This window comes from Zonotrichia albicollis, chromosome 5 (genome assembly GCF_047830755.1).
Source record: "Zonotrichia albicollis isolate bZonAlb1 chromosome 5, bZonAlb1.hap1, whole genome shotgun sequence".
Taxonomy (NCBI): Eukaryota; Metazoa; Chordata; class Aves; order Passeriformes; family Passerellidae; genus Zonotrichia; species Zonotrichia albicollis.
The window spans coordinates 9,458,047-9,482,175 of NC_133823.1; positions in this window are offsets into that span (position 1 = coordinate 9,458,047).

Consider the following 24,129-nt stretch of genomic DNA (forward strand, 5'->3'; position numbering starts at 1 on the left):
AGGAAGAAAAACAAAGTTATTGAAAACAACTTCCAACCGAATTTTCATGTGTTTGGATAATGTAAGACAGTGGTAAGGTACACTTTTGGATCAGTTTACAAGATGCGCTCACAATCCCAGTGTTGTGCAGCTTCATTCTTCACCTTTCCCAAGCAGCCGCACTCTCCAGCTGCGGGAGGCGAAGAAGCGGCTTCTTCGCGCAAAGGCGATTGTACCGGTCCCAGTGCACAAAGGTGCGGCGGCTTCTGCCGAAATGTGCCCGGGACAGGCGCATAGCTCCGGGGAGCTCCGTATCCTTCGTCTTTCGGGATTTTGTGGTCTACATCATTACACAAAGGTTTTTCACTCTGTTAGGCAAGGAGAAACTGTGCCAGCACAGAAAACATCTCCCATCGTGTTTTACATGTTGCAGAGAGCTCTGCAGAGAGTTTTGCACGAAGAAAAAGAAAGTTGTCCAAAACACCTTCCAATCGAATGTTCATGTGTTTGGTAAAGGTAGGAAAGTGGTATGGTACTGTTTTCTACCAGTTTGCAAGCTGCGCACACAATCCCATTGTTGTGCAGCTTCATTCTTCACCTTTCGAAAGCCGCCGCTCTCTCCGGCTCCCGGAGACGAAAGGCGGCTTCTTCGCGCAAAGGCGATTATACCGGTCCCAGTGCACAAAGGTGCGGCGGCTTCTGCCGAAATGTGCCCGGGACAGGCGCATAGCTCCGGGGAGCTCCGTATCCTTCTTCTTTCTTGACTTTTGTGGTCTACATCATTGCAAAAAACATTCCCACTATGTTAGGCAAGGAGAAACTGTGCCAGCACAGAAAACATCTCCCATCGTGTTTTACATGTTGCAGAGAGCTCTGCAGAGAGTTTTGCACGAAGAAAAAGAAAGTTGTCCAAAACACTTTCCAATCGAATGTTCATGTGTTTGGAAAAGGTAGGAAAGTGGTGAGGTATGGTTTTCTATCATTTGCAAGCTGCGCACACAATGCCAGTGTTGTGCAGCTTCATTCTCACCTTTCCGAAGCAGCCGCACTCTCCAGCTGCCGGAGGCGAAGAAGCGGCTTCTTCGCGCAAAGGCGATTGTGCCGGTCCCAGTGCACTCCAGTGCGGCAGCTTCTGCCGAAATGTGCCCGGGACCGGGGCATAGGTCCGGGGAGCTGCGTACCTTCGTCTTTAGCGCCTTTTGTGGTCTACATCATTGCAGAAAGGTTTTTCACTATGTCTAGCAAGGAGAAACTGTGCCAGCACAGAAAACAACTCCCATCGTGTTTTACATGTTGCAGAGAGCTCTGCAGAAGTTTTTGCACGAAGAAAAAGAAAGTTGTCCAAAACACCTTCCAATCGAATGTTCATGTGTTTGGAAAAGGTAAGAGAGTGGTAAGGTACTGTTTTCTATCATTTGCAAGCCGCGCACACAATGCCAGTGTTGTGCAGCTTCATTCTTCACCTTTCGAAAGTCGCCGCTCTCTCCGGCTCCCGGAGACGAAGAGGCGGCTTCTTCGCGCAAAGGCGATTGTGCCCGTCCCAGTGCACTAAGTGGCGGCGGCTTCTGCCGAAATGTTCCCGGGACAGGCGCTTAGCTCCGGGGAGCTACGTATCCTTCGTCTTTCGGGATATTGTGGACCACATCATTACACAAAGTTTTTTCACTATGTCTGGCAAGGAGAAACTGTGCCAGCACAGAAAACATCTCCCATCCTGTTTTACATGTTGCAGAGAGCTCTGCAGAGTGTTTTGCAAGAAAAAAAGAAAGTTGTCCAAAACACCTTCCAATCGAATGTTCATGTGTTTGGAAAAGGTAGGAAAGTGGTGAGGTACGGTTTTCTATCATTTGCAAGCCGCGCACACAATCCCATTGTTGTGCAGCTTCATTCTTCACCTTTCGAAAGTAGCCGCTCTCTCCGGCTCCCGGAGACGAAGAGGCGGCTTCTTCGCGCAAACGCGATTGTACCCGTCCCAGTGCACTCCAGTGCGGCAGCTTCTGCCGAAATGTGCCCGGGACCGGCGATTAGCTCCGGGGACATCCGTACCTTCTTCTTTCTTGACTTTTGTGGTCTACATCATTGCAAAAAACTTTCCCACTATGTTAGGCAAGGAGAAACTGTGCCAGCACAGAAAACATCTCCCATCGTGGTTTTCATGTTGCAGAGAGCTCTGCAGAAGTTTATGCAGGAAGAAAAAGAAAGTTATTGAAAACAACTTCCAACCGAATTTTCATGTGTTTGGATAATGTAAGAGAGTGGTAAGGTACACTTTTGGATCAGTTTACAAGATGCGCTCACAATCCCAGTGTTGTGCAGCTTCATTCTCACCTTTCCCAAGCAGCCGCACTCTCCAGCTGAGGGAGGCGAAGAAGCGGCTTCTTCGCGCAAAGGCGATTGTACCGGTCCCAGTGCACAAAGGTGCGGCGGCTTCTGCCGAAATGTGCCCGGGACAGGCGCATAGCTCCGGGGAGCTCCGTATCCTTCTTCTTTCTTGACTTTTGTGGTCGACATCATTGCAAAAAACTTTCCCACTATGTTAGGCAAGGAGAAACTGTGCCAGCACAGAAAACATCTCCCATCGTGTTTTACATGTTGCAGAGAGCTCTGCAGAAGTTTTTGCACGAAGAAAAAGAAAGTTGTCCAAAACACCTTCCAATCGAATGTTCATGTGTTTGGAAAAGGTAAGAGAGTGGTAAGGTACTGTTTTCTATCATTTGCAAGCCGCGCACACAATGCCAGTGTTGTGCAGCTTCATTCTTCACCTTTCGAAAGTCGCCGCTCTCTCCGGCTCCCGGAGACGAAGAGGCGGCTTCTTCGCGCAAAGGCGATTGTGCCCGTCCCAGTGCACTAAGTGGCGGCGGCTTCTGCCGAAATGTTCCCGGGACAGGCGCTTAGCTCCGGGGAGCTACGTATCCTTCGTCTTTCGGGATATTGTGGACCACATCATTACACAAAGTTTTTTCACTATGTCTGGCAAGGAGAAACTGTGCCAGCACAGAAAACATCTCCCATCCTGTTTTACATGTTGCAGAGAGCTCTGCAGAGTGTTTTGCAAGAAAAAAAGAAAGTTGTCCAAAACACCTTCCAATCGAATGTTCATGTGTTTGGAAAAGGTAGGAAAGTGGTGAGGTACGGTTTTCTATCATTTGCAAGCCGCGCACACAATCCCATTGTTGTGCAGCTTCATTCTTCACCTTTCGAAAGTAGCCGCTCTCTCCGGCTCCCGGAGACGAAGAGGCGGCTTCTTCGCGCAAACGCGATTGTACCCGTCCCAGTGCACTCCAGTGCGGCAGCTTCTGCCGAAATGTGCCCGGGACCGGCGATTAGCTCCGGGGACATCCGTACCTTCTTCTTTCTTGACTTTTGTGGTCTACATCATTGCAAAAAACTTTCCCACTATGTTAGGCAAGGAGAAACTGTGCCAGCACAGAAAACATCTCCCATCGTGGTTTTCATGTTGCAGAGAGCTCTGCAGAAGTTTATGCAGGAAGAAAAAGAAAGTTATTGAAAACAACTTCCAACCGAATTTTCATGTGTTTGGATAATGTAAGAGAGTGGTAAGGTACACTTTTGGATCAGTTTACAAGATGCGCTCACAATCCCAGTGTTGTGCAGCTTCATTCTCACCTTTCCCAAGCAGCCGCACTCTCCAGCTGAGGGAGGCGAAGAAGCGGCTTCTTCGCGCAAAGGCGATTGTACCGGTCCCAGTGCACAAAGGTGCGGCGGCTTCTGCCGAAATGTGCCCGGGACAGGCGCATAGCTCCGGGGAGCTCCGTATCCTTCGTCTTTCGGGATTTTGTGGTCTACATCATTACACAAAGGTTTTTCACTCTGTTAAGCAAGGAGAAACTGTGCCAGCACAGAAAACATCTCCCATCGTGTTTTACATGTTGCAGAGAGCTCTGCAGAGTGTTTTGCACGAAGAAAAAGAAAGTTGTCCAAAACACCTTCCAATCGAATGTTCATGTGTTTGGTAAAGGTAGGAAAGTGGTATGGTACTGTTTTCTACCAGTTTGCAAGCTGCGCACACAATCCCATTGTTGTGCAGCTTCATTCTTCACCTTTCGAAAGCCGCCGCTCTCTCCGGCTCCCGGAGACGAAGAGGCGGCTTCTTCGCGCAAAGGCGATTATAGCGGTCCCAGGGCACAAAGGTGCGGCGGCTTCTGCCGAAATGTGCCCGGGACCGGCGCATAGCTCCGGGGAGCTCCGTATCCTTCTTCTTTCTTGACTTTTGTGGTCGACATCATTGCAAAAAACTTTCCCACTATGTTAGGCAAGGAGAAACTGTGCCAGCACAGAAAACATCTCCCATCCTGTTTTACATGTTGCAGAGAGCCATGCAGAGTGTTTTGCAAGAAGAAAAAGAAAGTTGTCCAAAACACCTTCCAATCGAATGTTCATGTGTTTGGAAAAGGTAGGAAAGTCGGGAGGTACGGTTTTCTATCATTTGCAAGCTGCGCATACAATCCCAGTGTTGTGCAGCTTCATTCTCACCTTTCCGAAGCAGCCGCACTCTCCAGCTGCCGGAGGCGAAGAAGCGGCTTCTTCGCGCAAAGGCGATTGTGCCGGTCCCAGTGCACAAAGGTGCGGCGGCTTCTGCCGAAATATGCCCGGGACCGGGGCATAGCTCCGGGGAGCTGCGTACCTTCGTCTTTAGCGTCTTTTGTGGTCTACATCATTGCAGAAAGGTTTTTCACTATGTCTAGCAAGGAGAAACTGTGCCAGCACAGAAAACATCTCCCATCGTGTTTTACATGTTGCAGAGAGCTCTGCAGAAGTTTTTGCACGAAGAAAAAGAAAGTTGTCCAAAACACCTTCCAATCGAATGTTCATGTGTTTGGAAAAGGTAGGAAAGTGGTGAGGTAGGGTTTACTATCATTTGCAAGCCGCGCACACAATCCCAGTGTTGTGCAGCTTCATTCTTCACCTTTCGAAAGCAGCCGCTCTCTCCGGCTCCCGGAGACGAAGAGGCGGCTTCTTCGCGCAAAGGCGATTGTGCCGGTCCCAGTGCACTCCAGTGCGGCAGCTTCTGCCGAAATGTGCCCGGGACAGGCGCTTAGCTCCAGGGACATCCGTATCCTTCTTCTTTCTTGACTTTTGTGGTCTACATCATTCCAAAAAACTTTCCCACTATGTTAGGCAAGGAGAAACTGTGCCAGCACAGAAAACATCTCCCATCGTGGTTTTCATGTTGCAGAGAGCTCTGCAGAAGTTTATGCAGGAAGAAAAAGAAAGTTATTGAAAACAACTTCCAACCGAATTTTCATGTGTTTGGAAAATGTAAGACAGTGGTAAGGTACACTTTTCGATCAGTTTGCAAGCTGCGCACACAATCCCAGTGTTGTGCAGCTTCATTCTCACCTTTCCGAAGCAGCCGCACTCTCCAGCTGCCGGAGGCGAAGAAGCGGCTTCTTCGCGCAAAGGCGATTGTACCGGTCCCAGTGCACAAAGGTGCGGCGGCTTCTGCCGAAATGTGCCCGGGACCGGCGCATAGCTCCGGGGAGCTCCGTACCTTCGTCTTTAGCGTCTTTTGTGGTCTACATCATTGCAGAAAGGTATTTCACTATGTCTGGCAAGGAGAAACTGTGCCAGCACAGAAAACATCTCCCATCGTGTTTTACATGTTGCAGAGAGCTCTGCAGAAGTTTTTGCACGAAGAAAAAGAAAGTTGTCCAAAACACCTTCCAATCGAATGTTCATGTGTTTGGAAAAGGTAAGAGAGTGGTAAGGTACTGTTTTCTATCAGTTTGCAAGCTGCGCACACAATCCCTGTGTTGTGCAGCTTCATTCTCACCTTTCCCAAGCAGCCGCACTCTCCAGCTGCGGGAGGCGAAGAAGCGGCTTCTTCGCGCAAAGGCGATTGTACCGGTCCCAGTGCACAAAGGTGCGGCGGCTTCTGCCGAAATGTGCCCGGGACAGGCGCATAGCTCCGGGGAGCTCCGTATCCTTCGTCTTTCGGGATTTTGTGGTCTACATCATTACACAAAGGTTTTTCACTCTGTTAGGCAAGGAGAAACTGTGCCAGCACAGAAAACATCTCCCATCGTGTTTTACATGTTGCAGAGAGCTCTGCAGAGAGTTTTGCACGAAGAAAAAGAAAGTTGTCCAAAAGACCTTCCAATCGAATGTTCATGTGTTTGGTAAAGGTAGGAAAGTGGTATGGTACTGTTTTCTACCAGTTTGCAAGCTGCGCACACAATCCCTGTGTTGTGCAGCTTCATTCTTCACCTTTCGAAAGCCGCCGCTCTCTCCGGCTCCCGGAGACGAAAGGCGGCTTCTTCGCGCAAAGGCGATTATACCGGTCCCAGTGCACAAAGGTGCGGCGGCTTCTGCCGAAATGTGCCCGGGACAGGCGCATAGCTCCGGGGAGCTCCGTATCCTTCTTCTTTCTTGACTTTTGTGGTCGACATCATTGCAAAAAACTTTCCCACTATGTTAGGCAAGGAGAAACTGTGCCAGCACAGAAAACATCTCCCATCCTGTTTTACATGTTGCAGAGAGCTCTGCAGAGTGTTTTGCAAGAAGAAAAACAAAGTTGTCCAAAACACCTTCCAATCGAATGTTCATGTGTTTGGAAAAGGTAGGAAAGTGGTGAGGTATGGTTTTCTATCATTTGCAAGCTGCGCACACAATGCCAGTGTTGTGCAGCTTCATTCTCACCTTTCCGAAGCAGCCGCACTCTCCAGCTGCCGGAGGCGAAGAAGCGGCTTCTTCGCGCAAAGGCGATTGTGCCGGTCCCAGTGCACTCCAGTGCGGCAGCTTCTGCCGAAATGTGCCCGGGACCGGGGCATAGGTCCGGGGAGCTGCGTACCTTCGTCTTTAGCGCCTTTTGTGGTCTACATCATTGCAGAAAGTTTTTTCACAATGTCTGGCAAGGAGAAACTGTGCCAGCACAGAAAACATCTCCCATCCTGTTTTACATGTTGCAGAGAGCTCTGCAGAATGTTTTGCAAGAAAAAAAGAAAGTTGTCCAAAACACCTTCCAATCGAATGTTCATGTGTTTGGAAAAGGTAGGAAAGTCGTGAGGTACGGTTTTCTATCATTTGCAAGCCGCGCACACAATCCCATTGTTGTGCAGCTTCATTCTTCACCTTTCGAAAGTAGCCGCTCTCTCCGGCTCCCGGAGACGAAGAGGCGGCTTCTTCGCGCAAACGCGATTGTACCCGTCCCAGTGCACTCCAGTGCGGCAGCTTCTGCCGAAATGTGCCCGGGACCGGCGATTAGCTCCGGGGACATCCGTACCTTCTTCTTTCTTGACTTTTGTGGTCGACATCATTGCAAAAAACTTTCCCACTATGTTAGGCAAGGAGAAACTGTGCCAGCACAGAAAACATCTCCCATCGTGGTTTTCATGTTGCAGAGAGCTCTGCAGAAGTTTATGCAGGAAGAAAAACAAAGTTATTGAAAACAACTTCCAACCGAATTTTCATGTGTTTGGATAATGTAAGACAGTGGTAAGGTACACTTTTGGATCAGTTTACAAGATGCGCTCACAATCCCAGTGTTGTGCAGCTTCATTCTTCACCTTTCCCAAGCAGCCGCACTCTCCAGCTGCGGGAGGCGAAGAAGCGGCTTCTTCGCGCAAAGGCGATTGTACCGGTCCCAGTGCACAAAGGTGCGGCGGCTTCTGCCGAAATGTGCCCGGGACAGGCGCATAGCTCCGGGGAGCTCCGTATCCTTCGTCTTTCGGGATTTTGTGGTCTACATCATTACACAAAGGTTTTTCACTCTGTTAGGCAAGGAGAAACTGTGCCAGCACAGAAAACATCTCCCATCGTGTTTTACATGTTGCAGAGAGCTCTGCAGAGAGTTTTGCACGAAGAAAAAGAAAGTTGTCCAAAAGACCTTCCAATCGAATGTTCATGTGTTTGGTAAAGGTAGGAAAGTGGTATGGTACTGTTTTCTACCAGTTTGCAAGCTGCGCACACAATCCCATTGTTGTGCAGCTTCATTCTTCACCTTTCGAAAGCCGCCGCTCTCTCCGGCTCCCGGAGACGAAAGGCGGCTTCTTCGCGCAAAGGCGATTATACCGGTCCCAGTGCACAAAGGTGCGGCGGCTTCTGCCGAAATGTGCCCGGGACAGGCGCATAGCTCCGGGGAGCTCCGTATCCTTCTTCTTTCTTGACTTTTGTGGTCTACATCATTGCAAAAAACATTCCCACTATGTTAGGCAAGGAGAAACTGTGCCAGCACAGAAAACATCTCCCATCCTGTTTTACATGTTGCAGAGAGGTCTGCAGAGTGTTTTGCAAGAAGAAAAACAAAGTTGTCCAAAACACTTTCCAATCGAATGTTCATGTGTTTGGAAAAGGTAGGAAAGTGGTGAGGTATGGTTTTCTATCATTTGCAAGCTGCGCACACAATGCCAGTGTTGTGCAGCTTCATTCTCACCTTTCCGAAGCAGCCGCACTCTCCAGCTGCCGGAGGCGAAGAAGCGGCTTCTTCGCGCAAAGGCGATTGTGCCGGTCCCAGTGCACTCCAGTGCGGCATCTTCTGCCGAAATGTGCCCGGGACCGGGGCATAGGTCCGGGGAGCTGCGTACCTTCGTCTTTAGCGCCTTTTGTGGTCTACATCATTGCAGAAAGGTTTTTCACTATGTCTAGCAAGGAGAAACTGTGACAGCACAGAAAACAACTCCCATCGTGTTTTACATGTTGCAGAGAGCTCTGCAGAAGTTTTTGCACGAAGAAAAAGAAAGTTGTCCAAAACACCTTCCAATCGAATGTTCATGTGTTTGGAAAAGGTAAGAGAGTGGTAAGGTACTGTTTTCTATCATTTGCAAGCCGCGCACACAATGCCAGTGTTGTGCAGCTTCATTCTTCACCTTTCGAAAGTCGCCGCTCTCTCCGGCTCCCGGAGACGAAGAGGCGGCTTCTTCGCGCAAAGGCGATTGTGCCCGTCCCAGTGCACTAAGTGGCGGCGGCTTCTGCCGAAATGTTCCCGGGACAGGCGCTTAGCTCCTGGGAGCTACGTATCCTTCGTCTTTCGGGATATTGTGGACCACATCATTACACAAAGTTTTTTCACAATGTCTGGCAAGGAGAAACTGTGCCAGCACAGAAAACATCTCCCATCCTGTTTTACATGTTGCAGAGAGCTCTGCAGAGTGTTTTGCAAGAAAAAAAGAAAGTTGTCCAAAACACCTTCCAATCGAATGTTCATGTGTTTGGAAAAGGTAGGAAAGTGGTGAGGTACGGTTTTCTATCATTTGCAAGCCGCGCACACAATCCCATTGTTGTGCAGCTTCATTCTTCACCTTTCGAAAGTAGCCGCTCTCTCCGGCTCCCGGAGACGAAGAGGCGGCTTCTTCGCGCAAACGCGATTGTACCCGTCCCAGTGCACTCCAGTGCGGCAGCTTCTGCCGAAATGTGCCCGGGACCGGCGATTAGCTCCGGGGACATCCGTACCTTCTTCTTTCTTGACTTTTGTGGTCGACATCATTGCAAAAAACTTTCCCACTATGTTAGGCAAGGAGAAACTGTGCCAGCACAGAAAACATCTCCCATCGTGGTTTTCATGTTGCAGAGAGCTCTGCAGAAGTTTATGCAGGAAGAAAAAGAAAGTTATTGAAAACAACTTCCAACCGAATTTTCATGTGTTTGGATAATGTAAGAGAGTGGTAAGGTACACTTTTGGATCAGTTTACAAGATGCGCTCACAATCCCAGTGTTGTGCAGCTTCATTCTCACCTTTCCCAAGCAGCCGCACTCTCCAGCTGCGGGAGGCGAAGAAGCGGCTTCTTCGCGCAAAGGCGATTGTACCGGTCCCAGTGCACAAAGGTGCGGCGGCTTCTGCCGAAATGTGCCCGGGACAGGCGCATAGCTCCGGGGAGCTCCGTATCCTTCGTCTTTCGGGATTTTGTGGTCTACATCATTACACAAAGGTTTTTCACTCTGTTAGGCAAGGAGAAACTGTGCCAGCACAGAAAACATCTCCCATCGTGTTTTACATGTTGCAGAGAGCTCTGCAGAGTGTTTTGCACGAAGAAAAAGAAAGTTGTCCAAAACACCTTCCAATCGAATGTTCATGTGTTTGGTAAAGGTAGGAAAGTGGTATGGTACTGTTTTCTACCAGTTTGCAAGCTGCGCACACAATCCCATTGTTGTGCAGCTTCATTCTTCACCTTTCGAAAGCCGCCGCTCTCTCCGGCTCCCGGAGACGAAGAGGCGGCTTCTTCGCGCAAAGGCGATTATAGCGGTCCCAGGGCACAAAGGTGCGGCGGCTTCAGCCGAAATGTGCCCGGGACCGGCGCATAGCTCCGGGGAGCTCCGTATCCTTCTTCTTTCTTGACTTTTGTGGTCGACATCATTGCAAAAAACTTTCCCACTATGTTAGGCAAGGAGAAACTGTGCCAGCACAGAAAATATCTCCCATCCTGTTTTACATGTTGCAGAGAGCCATGCAGAGTGTTTTGCAAGAAGAAAAAGAAAGTTGTCCAAAACACCTTCCAATCGAATGTTCATGTGTTTGGAAAAGGTAGGAAAGTCGGGAGGTACGGTTTTCTATCATTTGCAAGCTTCGCACACAATCCCAGTGTTGTGTAGCTTCATTCTCACCTTTCCGAAGCAGCCGCACTCTCCAGCTGCCGGAGGCGAAGAAGCGGCTTCTTCGCGCAAAGGCGATTGTGCCGGTCCCAGTGCACAAAGGTGCGGCGGCTTCTGCCGAAATATGCCCGGGACCGGGGCATAGCTCCGGGGAGCTGCGTACCTTCGTCTTTAGCGCCTTTTGTGGTCTACATCATTGCAGAAAGGTTTTTCACTATGTCTAGCAAGGAGAAACTGTGCCAGCACAGAAAACATCTCCCATCGTGTTTTACATGTTGCAGAGAGCTCTGCAGAAGTTTTTGCACGAAGAAAAAGAAAGTTGTCCAAAACACCTTCCAATCGAATGTTCATGTGTTTGGAAAAGGTAGGAAAGTGGTGAGGTAGGGTTTACTATCATTTGCAAGCCGCGCACACAATCCCAGTGTTGTGCAGCTTCATTCTTCACCTTTCGAAAGCAGCCGCTCTCTCCGGCTCCCGGAGACGAAGAGGCGGCTTCTTCGCGCAAAGGCGATTGTGCCGGTCACAGTGCACTCCAGTGCGGCAGCTTCTGCCGAAATGTGCCCGGGACCGGCGCTTAGCTCCGGGGACATCCGTATCCTTCTTCTTTCTTGACTTTTGTGGTCTACATCATTGCAAAAAACTTTCCCACTATGTTAGGCAAGGAGAAACTGTGCCAGCACAGAAAACATCTCCCATCGTGGTTTTCATGTTGCAGAGAGCTCTGCAGAAGTTTATGCAGGAAGAAAAAGAAAGTTATTGAAAACAACTTCCAACCGAATTTTCATGTGTTTGGAAAATGTAAGACAGTGGTAAGGTACACTTTTCGATCAGTTTGCAAGCTGCGCACACAATCCCAGTGTTGTGCAGCTTCATTCTCACCTTTCCGAAGCAGCCGCACTCTCCAGCTGCCGGAGGCGAAGAAGCGGCTTCTTCGCGCAAAGGCGATTGTACCGGTCCCAGTGCACAAAGGTGCGGCGGCTTCTGCCGAAATGTGCCCGGGACCGGCGCATAGCTCCGGGGAGCTCCGTACCTTCGTCTTTAGCGTCTTTTGTGGTCTACATCATTGCAGAAAGTTTTTTCACAATGTCTGGCAAGGAGAAACTGTGCCAGCACAGAAAACATCTCCCATCGTGTTTTACATGTTGCAGAGAGCTCTGCAGAGAGTTTTGCACGAAGAAAAAGAAAGTTGTCCAAAAGACCTTCCAATCGAATGTTCATGTGTTTGGTAAAGGTAGGAAAGTGGTATGGTACTGTTTTCTACCAGTTTGCAAGCTGCGCACACAATCCCTGTGTTGTGCAGCTTCATTCTTCACCTTTCGAAAGCCGCCGCTCTCTCCGGCTCCCGGAGACGAAAGGCGGCTTCTTCGCGCAAAGGCGATTATACCGGTCCCAGTGCACAAAGGTGCGGCGGCTTCTGCCGAAATGTGCCCGGGACAGGCGCATAGCTCCGGGGAGCTCCGTATCCTTCTTCTTTCTTGACTTTTGTGGTCGACATCATTGCAAAAAACTTTCCCACTATGTTAGGCAAGGAGAAACTGTGCCAGCACAGAAAACATCTCCCATCCTGTTTTACATGTTGCAGAGAGCTCTGCAGAGTGTTTTGCAAGAAGAAAAACAAAGTTGTCCAAAACACCTTCCAATCGAATGTTCATGTGTTTGGAAAAGGTAGGAAAGTGGTGAGGTATGGTTTTCTATCATTTGCAAGCTGCGCACACAATGCCAGTGTTGTGCAGCTTCATTCTCACCTTTCCGAAGCAGCCGCACTCTCCAGCTGCCGGAGGCGAAGAAGCGGCTTCTTCCCGCAAAGGCGATTGTGCCGGTCCCAGTGCACTCCAGTGCGGCAGCTTCTGCCGAAATGTGCCCGGGACCGGGGCATAGGTCCGGGGAGCTGCGTACCTTCGTCTTTAGCGCCTTTTGTGGTCTACATCATTGCAGAAAGTTTTTTCACAATGTCTGGCAAGGAGAAACTGTGCCAGCACAGAAAACATCTCCCATCCTGTTTTACATGTTGCAGAGAGCTCTGCAGAATGTTTTGCAAGAAAAAAAGAAAGTTGTCCAAAACACCTTCCAATCGAATGTTCATGTGTTTGGAAAAGGTAGGAAAGTCGTGAGGTACGGTTTTCTATCATTTGCAAGCCGCGCACACAATCCCATTGTTGTGCAGCTTCATTCTTCACCTTTCGAAAGTAGCCGCTCTCTCCGGCTCCCGGAGACGAAGAGGCGGCTTCTTCGCGCAAACGCGATTGTACCCGTCCCAGTGCACTCCAGTGCGGCAGCTTCTGCCGAAATGTGCCCGGGACCGGCGATTAGCTCCGGGGACATCCGTACCTTCTTCTTTCTTGACTTTTGTGGTCGACATCATTGCAAAAAACTTTCCCACTATGTTAGGCAAGGAGAAACTGTGCCAGCACAGAAAACATCTCCCATCGTGGTTTTCATGTTGCAGAGAGCTCTGCAGAAGTTTATGCAGGAAGAAAAAGAAAGTTATTGAAAACAACTTCCAACCGAATTTTCATGTGTTTGGATAATGTAAGACAGTGGTAAGGTACACTTTTGGATCAGTTTACAAGATGCGCTCACAATCCCTGTGTTGTGCAGCTTCATTCTTCACCTTTCCCAAGCAGCCGCACTCTCCAACTGCCGGAGGCGAAGAAGCGGCTTCTTCGCGCAAAGGCGATTGTACCGGTCCCAGTGCACAAAGGTGCGGCGGCTTCTGCCGAAATGTGCCCGGGACAGGCGCATAGCTCCGGGGAGCTCCGTATCCTTCGTCTTTCGGGATTTTGTGGTCTACATCATTACACAAAGGTTTTTCACTCTGTTAGGCAAGGAGAAACTGTGCCAGCACAGAAAACATCTCCCATCGTGTTTTACATGTTGCAGAGAGCTCTGCAGAGAGTTTTGCACGAAGAAAAAGAAAGTTGTCCAAAAGACCTTCCAATCGAATGTTCATGTGTTTGGTAAAGGTAGGAAAGTGGTATGGTACTGTTTTCTACCAGTTTGCAAGCTGCGCACACAATCCCATTTTTGTGCAGCTTCATTCTTCACCTTTCGAAAGCCGCCGCTCTCTCCGGCTCCCGGAGACGAAAGGCGGCTTCTTCGCGCAAAGGCGATTATACCGGTCCCAGTGCACAAAGGTGCGGCGGCTTCTGCCGAAATGTGCCCGGGACAGGCGCATAGCTCCGGGGAGCTCCGTATCCTTCTTCTTTCTTGACTTTTGTGGTCTACATCATTGCAAAAAACTTTCCCACTATGTTAGGCAAGGAGAAACTGTGCCAGCACAGAAAACATCTCCCATCCTGTTTTACATGTTGCAGAGAGGTCTGCAGAGTGTTTTGCAAGAAGAAAAACAAAGTTGTCCAAAACACTTTCCAATCGAATGTTCATGTGTTTGGAAAAGGTAGGAAAGTGGTGAGGTATGGTTTTCTATCATTTGCAAGCTGCGCACACAATGCCAGTGTTGTGCAGCTTCATTCTCACCTTTCCGAAGCAGCCGCACTCTCCAGCTGCCGGAGGCGAAGAAGCGGCTTCTTCGCGCAAAGGCGATTGTGCCGGTCCCAGTGCACTCCAGTGCGGCAGCTTCTGCCGAAATGTGCCCGGGACCGGGGCATAGGTCCGGGGAGCTGCGTACCTTCGTCTTTAGCGCCTTTTGTGGTCTACATCATTGCAGAAAGGTTTTTCACTATGTCTAGCAAGGAGAAACTGTGACAGCACAGAAAACAACTCCCATCGTGTTTTACATGTTGCAGAGAGCTCTGCAGAAGTTTTTGCACGAAGAAAAAGAAAGTTGTCCAAAACACCTTCCAATCGAATGTTCATGTGTTTGGAAAAGGTAAGAGAGTGGTAAGGTACTGTTTTCTATCATTTGCAAGCCGCGCACACAATGCCAGTGTTGTGCAGCTTCATTCTTCACCTTTCGAAAGTCGCCGCTCTCTCCGGCTCCCGGAGACGAAGAGGCGGCTTCTTCGCGCAAAGGCGATTGTGCCCGTCCCAGTGCACTAAGTGGAGGCGGCTTCTGCCGAAATGTTCCCGGGACAGGCGCTTAGCTCCGGGGAGCTACGTATCCTTCGTCTTTCGGGATATTGTGGACCACATCATTACACAAAGTTTTTTCACAATGTCTGGCAAGGAGAAACTGTGCCAGCACAGAAAACATCTCCCATCCTGTTTTACATGTTGCAGAGAGCTCTGCAGAGTGTTTTGCAAGAAAAAAAGAAAGTTGTCCAAAACACCTTCCAATCGAATGTTCATGTGTTTGGAAAAGGTAGGAAAGTGGTGAGGTACGGTTTTCTATCATTTGCAAGCCGCGCACACAATCCCATTGTTGTGCAGCTTCATTCTTCACCTTTCGAAAGTAGCCGCTCTCTCCGGCTCCCGGAGACGAAGAGGCGGCTTCTTCGCGCAAACGCGATTGTACCCGTCCCAGTGCACTCCAGTGCGGCAGCTTCTGCCGAAATGTGCCCGGGACCGGCGATTAGCTCCGGGGACATCCGTACCTTCTTCTTTCTTGACTTTTCTGGTCTACATCATTGCAAAAAACTTTCCCACTATGTTAGGCAAGGAGAAACTGTGCCAGCACAGAAAACATCTCCCATCGTGGTTTTCATGTTGCAGAGAGCTCTGCAGAAGTTTATGCAGGAAGAAAAAGAAAGTTATTGAAAACAACTTCCAACCGAATTTTCATGTGTTTGGATAATGTAAGAGAGTGGTAAGGTACACTTTTGGATCAGTTTACAAGATGCGCTCACAATCCCAGTGTTGTGCAGCTTCATTCTCACCTTTCCGAAGCAGCCGCACTCTCCAGCTGCGGGAGGCGAAGAAGCGGCTTCTTCGCGCAAAGGCGATTGTACCGGTCCCAGTGCACAAAGGTGCGGCGGCTTCTGCCGAAATGTGCCCGGGACAGGCGCATAGCTCCGGGGAGCTCCGTATCCTTCGTCTTTCGGGATTTTGTGGTCTACATCATTACACAAAGGTTTTTCACTCTGTTAGGCAAGGAGAAACTGTGCCAGCACAGAAAACATCTCCCATCGTGTTTTACATGTTGCAGAGAGCTCTGCAGAGTGTTTTGCACGAAGAAAAAGAAAGTTGTCCAAAACACCTTCCAATCGAATGTTCATGTGTTTGGTAAAGGTAGGAAAGTGGTATGGTACTGTTTTCTACCAGTTTGCAAGCTGCGCACACAATCCCATTGTTGTGCAGCTTCATTCTTCACCTTTCGAAAGCCGCCGCTCTCTCCGGCTCCCGGAGACGAAGAGGCGGCTTCTTCGCGCAAAGGCGATTATAGCGGTCCCAGGGCACAAAGGTGCGGCGGCTTCTGCCGAAATGTGCCCGGGACCGGCGCATAGCTCCGGGGAGCTCCGTATCCTTCTTCTTTCTTGACTTTTGTGGTCGACATCATTGCAAAAAACTTTCCCACTATGTTAGGCAAGGAGAAACTGTGCCAGCACAGAAAACATCTCCCATCCTGTTTTACATGTTGCAGAGAGGTCTGCAGACTGTTTTGCAAGAAGAAAAAGAAAGTTGTCCAAAACACCTTCCAATCGAATGTTCATGTGTTTGGAAAAGGTAGGAAAGTCGGGAGGTACGGTTTTCTATCATTTGCAAGCTGCGCACACAATCCCAGTGTTGTGCAGCTTCATTCTCACCTTTCCGAAGCAGCCGCACTCTCCAGCTGCCGGAGGCGAAGAAGCGGCTTCTTCGCGCAAAGGCGATTGTGCCGGTCCCAGTGCACAAAGGTGCGGCGGCTTCTGCCGAAATCTGCCCGGGACCGGGGCATAGCTCCGGGGAGCTGCGTACCTTCGTCTTTAGCGTCTTTTGTGGTCTACATCATTGCAGAAAGGTTTTTCACTATGTCTAGCAAGGAGAAACTGTGCCAGCACAGAAAACATCTCCCATCGTGTTTTACATGTTGCAGAGAGCTCTGCAGAAGTTTTTGCACGAAGAAAAAGAAAGTTGTCCAAAACACCTTCCAATCGAATGTTCATGTGTTTGGAAAAGGTAAGAGAGTGGTAAGGTACTGTTTTCTATCATTTGCAAGCCGCGCACACAATGCCAGTGTTGTGCAGCTTCATTCTTCACCTTTCGAAAGTCGCCGCTCTCTCCGGCTCCCGGAGACGAAGAGGCGGCTTCTTCGCGCAAAGGCGATTGTGCCCGTCCCAGTGCACTAAGTGGAGGCGGCTTCTGCCGAAATGTTCCCGGGACAGGCGCTTAGCTCCGGGGAGCTACGTATCCTTCGTCTTTCGGGATATTGTGGACCACATCATTACACAAAGTTTTTTCACAATGTCTGGCAAGGAGAAACTGTGCCAGCACAGAAAACATCTCCCATCCTGTTTTACATGTTGCAGAGAGGTCTGCAGAGTGTTTTGCAAGAAGAAAAACAAAGTTGTCCAAAACACTTTCCAATCGAATGTTCATGTGTTTGGAAAAGGTAGGAAAGTGGTGAGGTATGGTTTTCTATCATTTGCAAGCTGCGCACACAATGCCAGTGTTGTGCAGCTTCATTCTCACCTTTCCGAAGCAGCCGCACTCTCCAGCTGCCGGAGGCGAAGAAGCGGCTTCTTCGCGCAAAGGCGATTGTGCCGGTCCCAGTGCACTCCAGTGCGGCAGCTTCTGCCGAAATGTGCCCGGGACCGGGGCATAGGTCCGGGGAGCTGCGTACCTTCGTCTTTAGCGCCTTTTGTGGTCTACATCATTGCAGAAAGGTTTTTCACTATGTCTAGCAAGGAGAAACTGTGACAGCACAGAAAACAACTCCCATCGTGTTTTACATGTTGCAGAGAGCTCTGCAGAAGTTTTTGCACGAAGAAAAAGAAAGTTGTCCAAAACACCTTCCAATCGAATGTTCATGTGTTTGGAAAAGGTAAGAGAGTGGTAAGGTACTGTTTTCTATCATTTGCAAGCCGCGCACACAATGCCAGTGTTGTGCAGCTTCATTCTTCACCTTTCGAAAGTCGCCGCTCTCTCCGGCTCCCGGAGACGAAGAGGCGGCTTCTTCGCGCAAAGGCGATTGTGCCCGTCCCAGTGCACTAAGTGGAGGCGGCTTCTGCCGAAATGTTCCCGGGACAGGCGCTTAGCTCCGGGGAGCTACGTATCCTTCGTCTTTCGGGATATTGTGGACCACATCATTACACAAAGTTTTTTCACAATGTCTGGCAAGGAGAAACTGTGCCAGCACAGAAAACATCTCCCATCCTGTTTTACATGTTGCAGAGAGCTCTGCAGAGTGTTTTGCAAGAAAAAAAGAAAGTTGTCCAAAACACCTTCCAATCGAATGTTCATGTGTTTGGAAAAGGTAGGAAAGTGGTGAGGTACGGTTTTCTATCATTTGCAAGCCGCGCACACAATCCCATTGTTGTGCAGCTTCATTCTTCACCTTTCGAAAGTAGCCGCTCTCTCCGGCTCCCGGAGACGAAGAGGCGGCTTCTTCGCGCAAACGCGATTGTACCCGTCCCAGTGCACTCCAGTGCGGCAGCTTCTGCCGAAATGTGCCCGGGACCGGCGATTAGCTCCGGGGACATCCGTACCTTCTTCTTTCTTGACTTTTCTGGTCTACATCATTGCAAAAAACTTTCCCACTATGTTAGGCAAGGAGAAACTGTGCCAGCACAGAAAACATCTCCCATCGTGGTTTTCATGTTGCAGAGAGCTCTGCAGAAGTTTATGCAGGAAGAAAAAGAAAGTTATTGAAAACAACTTCCAACCGAATTTTCATGTGTTTGGATAATGTAAGAGAGTGGTAAGGTACACTTTTGGATCAGTTTACAAGATGCGCTCACAATCCCAGTGTTGTGCAGCTTCATTCTCACCTTTCCGAAGCAGCCGCACTCTCCAGCTGCGGGAGGCGAAGAAGCGGCTTCTTCGCGCAAAGGCGATTGTACCGGTCCCAGTGCACAAAGGTGCGGCGGCTTCTGCCGAAATGTGCCCGGGACAGGCGCATAGCTCCGGGGAGCTCCGTATCCTTCGTCTTTCGGGATTTTGTGGTCTACATCATTACACAAAGGTTTTTCACTCTGTTAGGCAAGGAGAAACTGTGCCAGCACAGAAAACATCTCCCATCGTGTTTTACATGTTGCAGAGAGCTCTGCAGAGTGTTTTGCACGAAGAAAAAGAAAGTTGTCCAAAACACCTTCCAATCGAATGTTCATGTGTTTGGTAAAGGTAGGAAAGTGGTATGGTACTGTTTTCTACCAGTTTGCAAGCTGCGCACACAATCCCATTGTTGTGCAGCTTCATTCTTCACCTTTCGAAAGCCGCCGCTCTCTCCGGCTCCCGGAGACGAAGAGGCGGCTTCTTCGCGCAAAGGCGATTATAGCGGTCCCAGGGCACAAAGGTGCGGCGGCTTCTGCCGAAATGTGCCCGGGACCGGCGCATAGCTCCGGGGAGCTCCGTATCCTTCTTCTTTCTTGACTTTTGTGGTCGACATCATTGCAAAAAACTTTCCCACTATGTTAGGCAAGGAGAAACTGTGCCAGCACAGAAAACATCTCCCATCCTGTTTTACATGTTGCAGAGAGGTCTGCAGACTGTTTTGCAAGAAGAAAAAGAAAGTTGTCCAAAACACCTTCCAATCGAATGTTCATGTGTTTGGAAAAGGTAGGAAAGTCGGGAGGTACGGTTTTCTATCATTTGCAAGCTGCGCACACAATCCCAGTGTTGTGCAGCTTCATTCTCACCTTTCCGAAGCAGCCGCACTCTCCAGCTGCCGGAGGCGAAGAAGCGGCTTCTTCGCGCAAAGGCGATTGTGCCGGTCCCAGTGCACAAAGGTGCGGCGGCTTCTGCCGAAATCTGCCCGGGACCGGGGCATAGCTCCGGGGAGCTGCGTACCTTCGTCTTTAGCGTCTTTTGTGGTCTACATCATTGCAGAAAGGTTTTTCACTATGTCTAGCAAGGAGAAACTGTGCCAGCACAGAAAACATCTCCCATCGTGTTTTACATGTTGCAGAGAGCTCTGCAGAAGTTTTTGCACGAAGAAAAAGAAAGTTGTCCAAAACACCTTCCAATCGAATGTTCATGTGTTTGGAAAAGGTAAGAGAGTGGTAAGGTACTGTTTTCTATCATTTGCAAGCCGCGCACACAATGCCAGTGTTGTGCAGCTTCATTCTTCACCTTTCGAAAGTCGCCGCTCTCTCCGGCTCCCGGAGACGAAGAGGCGGCTTCTTCGCGCAAAGGCGATTGTGCCCGTCCCAGTGCACTAAGTGGAGGCGGCTTCTGCCGAAATGTTCCCGGGACAGGCGCTTAGCTCCGGGGAGCTACGTATCCTTCGTCTTTCGGGATATTGTGGACCACATCATTACACAAAGTTTTTTCACAATGTCTGGCAAGGAGAAACTGTGCCAGCACAGAAAACATCTCCCATCCTGTTTTACATGTTGCAGAGAGCTCTGCAGAGTGTTTTGCAAGAAAAAAAGAAAGTTGTCCAAAACACCTTCCAATCGAATGTTCATGTGTTTGGAAAAGGTAGGAAAGTGGTGAGGTACGGTTTTCTATCATTTGCAAGCCGCGCACACAATCCCATTGTTGTGCAGCTTCATTCTTCACCTTTCGAAAGTAGCCGCTCTCTCCGGCTCCCGGAGACGAAGAGGCGGCTTCTTCGCGCAAACGCGATTGTACCCGTCCCAGTGCACTCCAGTGCGGCAGCTTCTGCCGAAATGTGCCCGGGACCGGCGATTAGCTCCGGGGAGCTCCGTACCTTCTTCTTTCTTGACTTTTCTGGTCTACATCATTGCAAAAAACTTTCCCACTATGTTAGGCAAGGAGAAACTGTGCCAGCACAGAAAACATCTCCCATCGTGGTTTTCATGTTGCAGAGAGCTCTGCAGAAGTTTATGCAGGAAGAAAAAGAAAGTTATTGAAAACAACTTCCAACCGAATTTTCATGTGTTTGGATAATGTAAGAGAGTGGTAAGGTACACTTTTGGATCAGTTTACAAGATGCGCTCACAATCCCAGTGTTGTGCAGCTTCATTCTCACCTTTCCGAAGCAGCCGCACTCTCCAGCTGCGGGAGGCGAAGAAGCGGCTTCTTCGCGCAAAGGCGATTGTACCGGTCCCAGTGCACAAAGGTGCGGCGGCTTCTGCCGAAATGTGCCCGGGACAGGCGCATAGCTCCGGGGAGCTCCGTATCCTTCGTCTTTCGGGATTTTGTGGTCTACATCATTACACAAAGGTTTTTCACTCTGTTAGGCAAGGAGAAACTGTGCCAGCACAGAAAACATCTCCCATCCTGTTTTACATGTTGCAGAGAGCTCTGCAGAGTGTTTTGCACGAAGAAAAAGAAAGTTGTCCAAAACACCTTCCAATCGAATGTTCATGTGTTTGGTAAAGGTAGGAAAGTGGTATGGTACTGTTTTCTACCAGTTTGCAAGCTGCGCACACAATCCCATTGTTGTGCAGCTTCATTCTTCACGTTTCGAAAGCCGCCGCTCTCTCCGGCTCCCGGAGACCAAGAGGCGGCTTCTTCGCGCAAAGGCGATTATAGCGGTCCCAGGGCACAAAGGTGCGGCGGCTTCAGCCGAAATGTGCCCGGGACCGGCGCATAGCTCCGGGGAGCTCCGTATCCTTCTTCTTTCTTGACTTTTGTGGTCGACATCATTGCAAAAAACTTTCCCACTATGTTAGGCAAGGAGAAACTGTGCCAGCACAGAAAACATCTCCCATCCTGTTTTACATGTTGCAGAGAGGTCTGCAGAGTGTTTTGCAAGAAGAAAAACAAAGTTGTCCAAAACACCTTCCAATCGAATGTTCATGTGTTTGGAAAAGGTAGGAAAGTCGGGAGGTACGGTTTTCTATCATTTGCAAGCTGCGCACACAATCCCAGTGTTGTGCAGCTTCATTCTCACCTTTCCGAAGCAGCCGCACTCTCCAGCTGCCGGAGGCGAAGAAGCGGCTTCTTCGCGCAAAGGCGATTGTACCGGTCCCAGTGCACAAAGGTGCGGCGGCTTCTGCCGAAATATGCCCGGGACCGGGGCATAGCTCCGGGGAGCTGCGTACCTTCGTCTTTAGCGCCTTTTGTGGTCTACATCATTGCAGAAAGGTATTTCACTATGTCTAGCAAGGAGAAACTGTGCCAGCACAGAAAACATCTCCCATCGTGTTTTACATGTTGCAGAGAGCTCTGCAGAAGTTTTTGCACGAAGAAAAAGAAAGTTGTCCAAAACACCTTCCAATCGAATGTTCATGTGTTTGGAAAAGGTAGGAAAGTGGTGAGGTAGGGTTTACTATCATTTGCAAGCCGCGCACACAATCCCAGTGTTGTGCAGCTTCATTCTTCACCTTTCGAAAGCAGCCGCTCTCTCCGGCTCCCGGAGACGAAGAGGCGGCTTCTTCGCGCAAAGGCGATTGTGCCGGTCCCAGTGCACTCCAGTGCGGCAGCTTCTGCCGAAATGTGCCCGGGACAGGCGCTTAGCTCCGGGGAGCTCCGTATCCTTCTTCTTTCTTGACTTTTGTGGTCTACATCATTGCAAAAAACTTTCCCACTATGTTAGGCAAGGAGAAACTGTGCCAGCACAGAAAACATCTCCCATCGTGGTTTTCATGTTGCAGAGAGCTCTGCAGAAGTTTATGCAGGAAGAAAAAGAAAGTTATTGAAAACAACTTCTAACCGAATTTTCATGTGTTTGGAAAATGTAAGACAGTGGTAAGGTACACTTTTCGATCAGTTTGCAAGCTGCGCACACAATCCCAGTGTTGTGCAGCTTCATTCTCACCTTTCCGAAGCAGCCGCACTCTCCAGCTGCCGGAGGCGAAGAAGCGGCTTCTTCGCGCAAAGGCGATTGTACCGGTCCCAGTGCACAAAGGTGCGGCGGCTTCTGCCGAAATGTGCCCGGGACCGGCGCATAGCTCCGGGGAGCTCCGTACCTTCGTCTTTAGCGTCTTTTGTGGTCTACATCATTGCAGAAAGGTTTTTCACTATGTCTGGCAAGGAGAAACTGTGCCAGCACAGAAAACATCTCCCATCGTGTTTTACATGTTGCAGAGAGCTCTGCAGAAGTTTTTGCACGAAGAAAAAGAAAGTTGTCCAAAAGACCTTCCAATCGAATGTTCATGTGTTTGGAAAAGGTAAGAGAGTGGTAAGGTACTGTTTTCTATCAGTTTGCAAGCTGCGCACACAATCCCTGTGTTGTGCAGCTTCATTCTCACCTTTCCCAAGCAGCCGCACTCTCCAGCTGCGGGAGGCGAAGAAGCGGCTTCTTCGCGCAAAGGCGATTGTACCGGTCCCAGTGCACAAAGGTGCGGCGGCTTCTGCCGAAATGTGCCCGGGACAGGCGCATAGCTCCGGGGAGCTCCGTATCCTTCGTCTTTCGGGATTTTGTGGTCTACATCATTACACAAAGGTTTTTCACTCTGTTAGGCAAGGAGAAACTGTGCCAGCACAGAAAACATCTCCCATCGTGTTTTACATGTTGCAGAGAGCTCTGCAGAGAGTTTTGCACGAAGAAAAAGAAAGTTGTCCAAAAGACCTTCCAATCGAATGTTCATGTGTTTGGTAAAGGTAGGAAAGTGGTATGGTACTGTTTTCTACCAGTTTGCAAGCTGCGCACACAATCCCATTGTTGTGCAGCTTCATTCTTCACCTTTCGAAAGCCGCCGCTCTCTCCGGCTCCCGGAGACGAAAGGCGGCTTCTTCGCGCAAAGGCGATTATACCGGTCCCAGTGCACAAAGGTGCGGCGGCTTCTGCCGAAATGTGCCCGGGACCGGCGATTAGCTCCGGGGAGCTCCGTATCCTTCTTCTTTCTTGACTTTTGTGGTCGACATCATTGCAAAAAACTTTCCCACTATGTTAGGCAAGGAGAAACTGTGCCAGCACAGAAAACATCTCCCATCCTGTTTTACATGTTGCAGAGAGGTCTGCAGAGTGTTTTGCAAGAAGAAAAACAAAGTTGTCCAAAACACCTTCCAATCGAATGTTCATGTGTTTGGAAAAGGTAGGAAAGTGGTGAGGTATGGTTTTCTATCATTTGCAAGCTGCGCACACAATCCCTGTGTTGTGCAGCTTCATTCTCACCTTTCCGAAGCAGCCGCACTCTCCAGCTGCCGGAGGCGAAGAAGCGTCTTCTTCCCGCAAAGGCGATTGTGCCGGTCCCAGTGCACTCCAGTGCGGCACCTTCTGCCGAAATGTGCCCGGGACCGGGGCATAGGTCCGGGGAGCTGCGTACCTTCGTCTTTAGCGCCTTTTGTGGTCTACATCATTGCAGAAAGTTTTTTCACAATGTCTGGCAAGGAGAAACTGTGCCAGCACAGAAAACATCTCCCATCCTGTTTTACATGTTGCAGAGAGCTCTGCAGAATGTTTTGCAAGAATAAAAGAAAGTTGTCCAAAACACCTTCCAATCGAATGTTCATGTGTTTGGAAAAGGTAGGAAAGTCGGGAGGTACGGTTTTCTATCATTTGCAAGCCGCGCACACAATCCCATTGTTGTGCAGCTTCATTCTTCACCTTTCGAAAGTAGCCGCTCTCTCCGGCTCCCGGAGACGAAGAGGCGGCTTCTTCGCGCAAACGCGATTGTACCCGTCCCAGTGCACTCCAGTGCGGCAGCTTCTGCCGAAATGTGCCCGGGACCGGCGATTAGCTCCGAGGACATCCGTACCTTCTTCTTTCTTGACTTT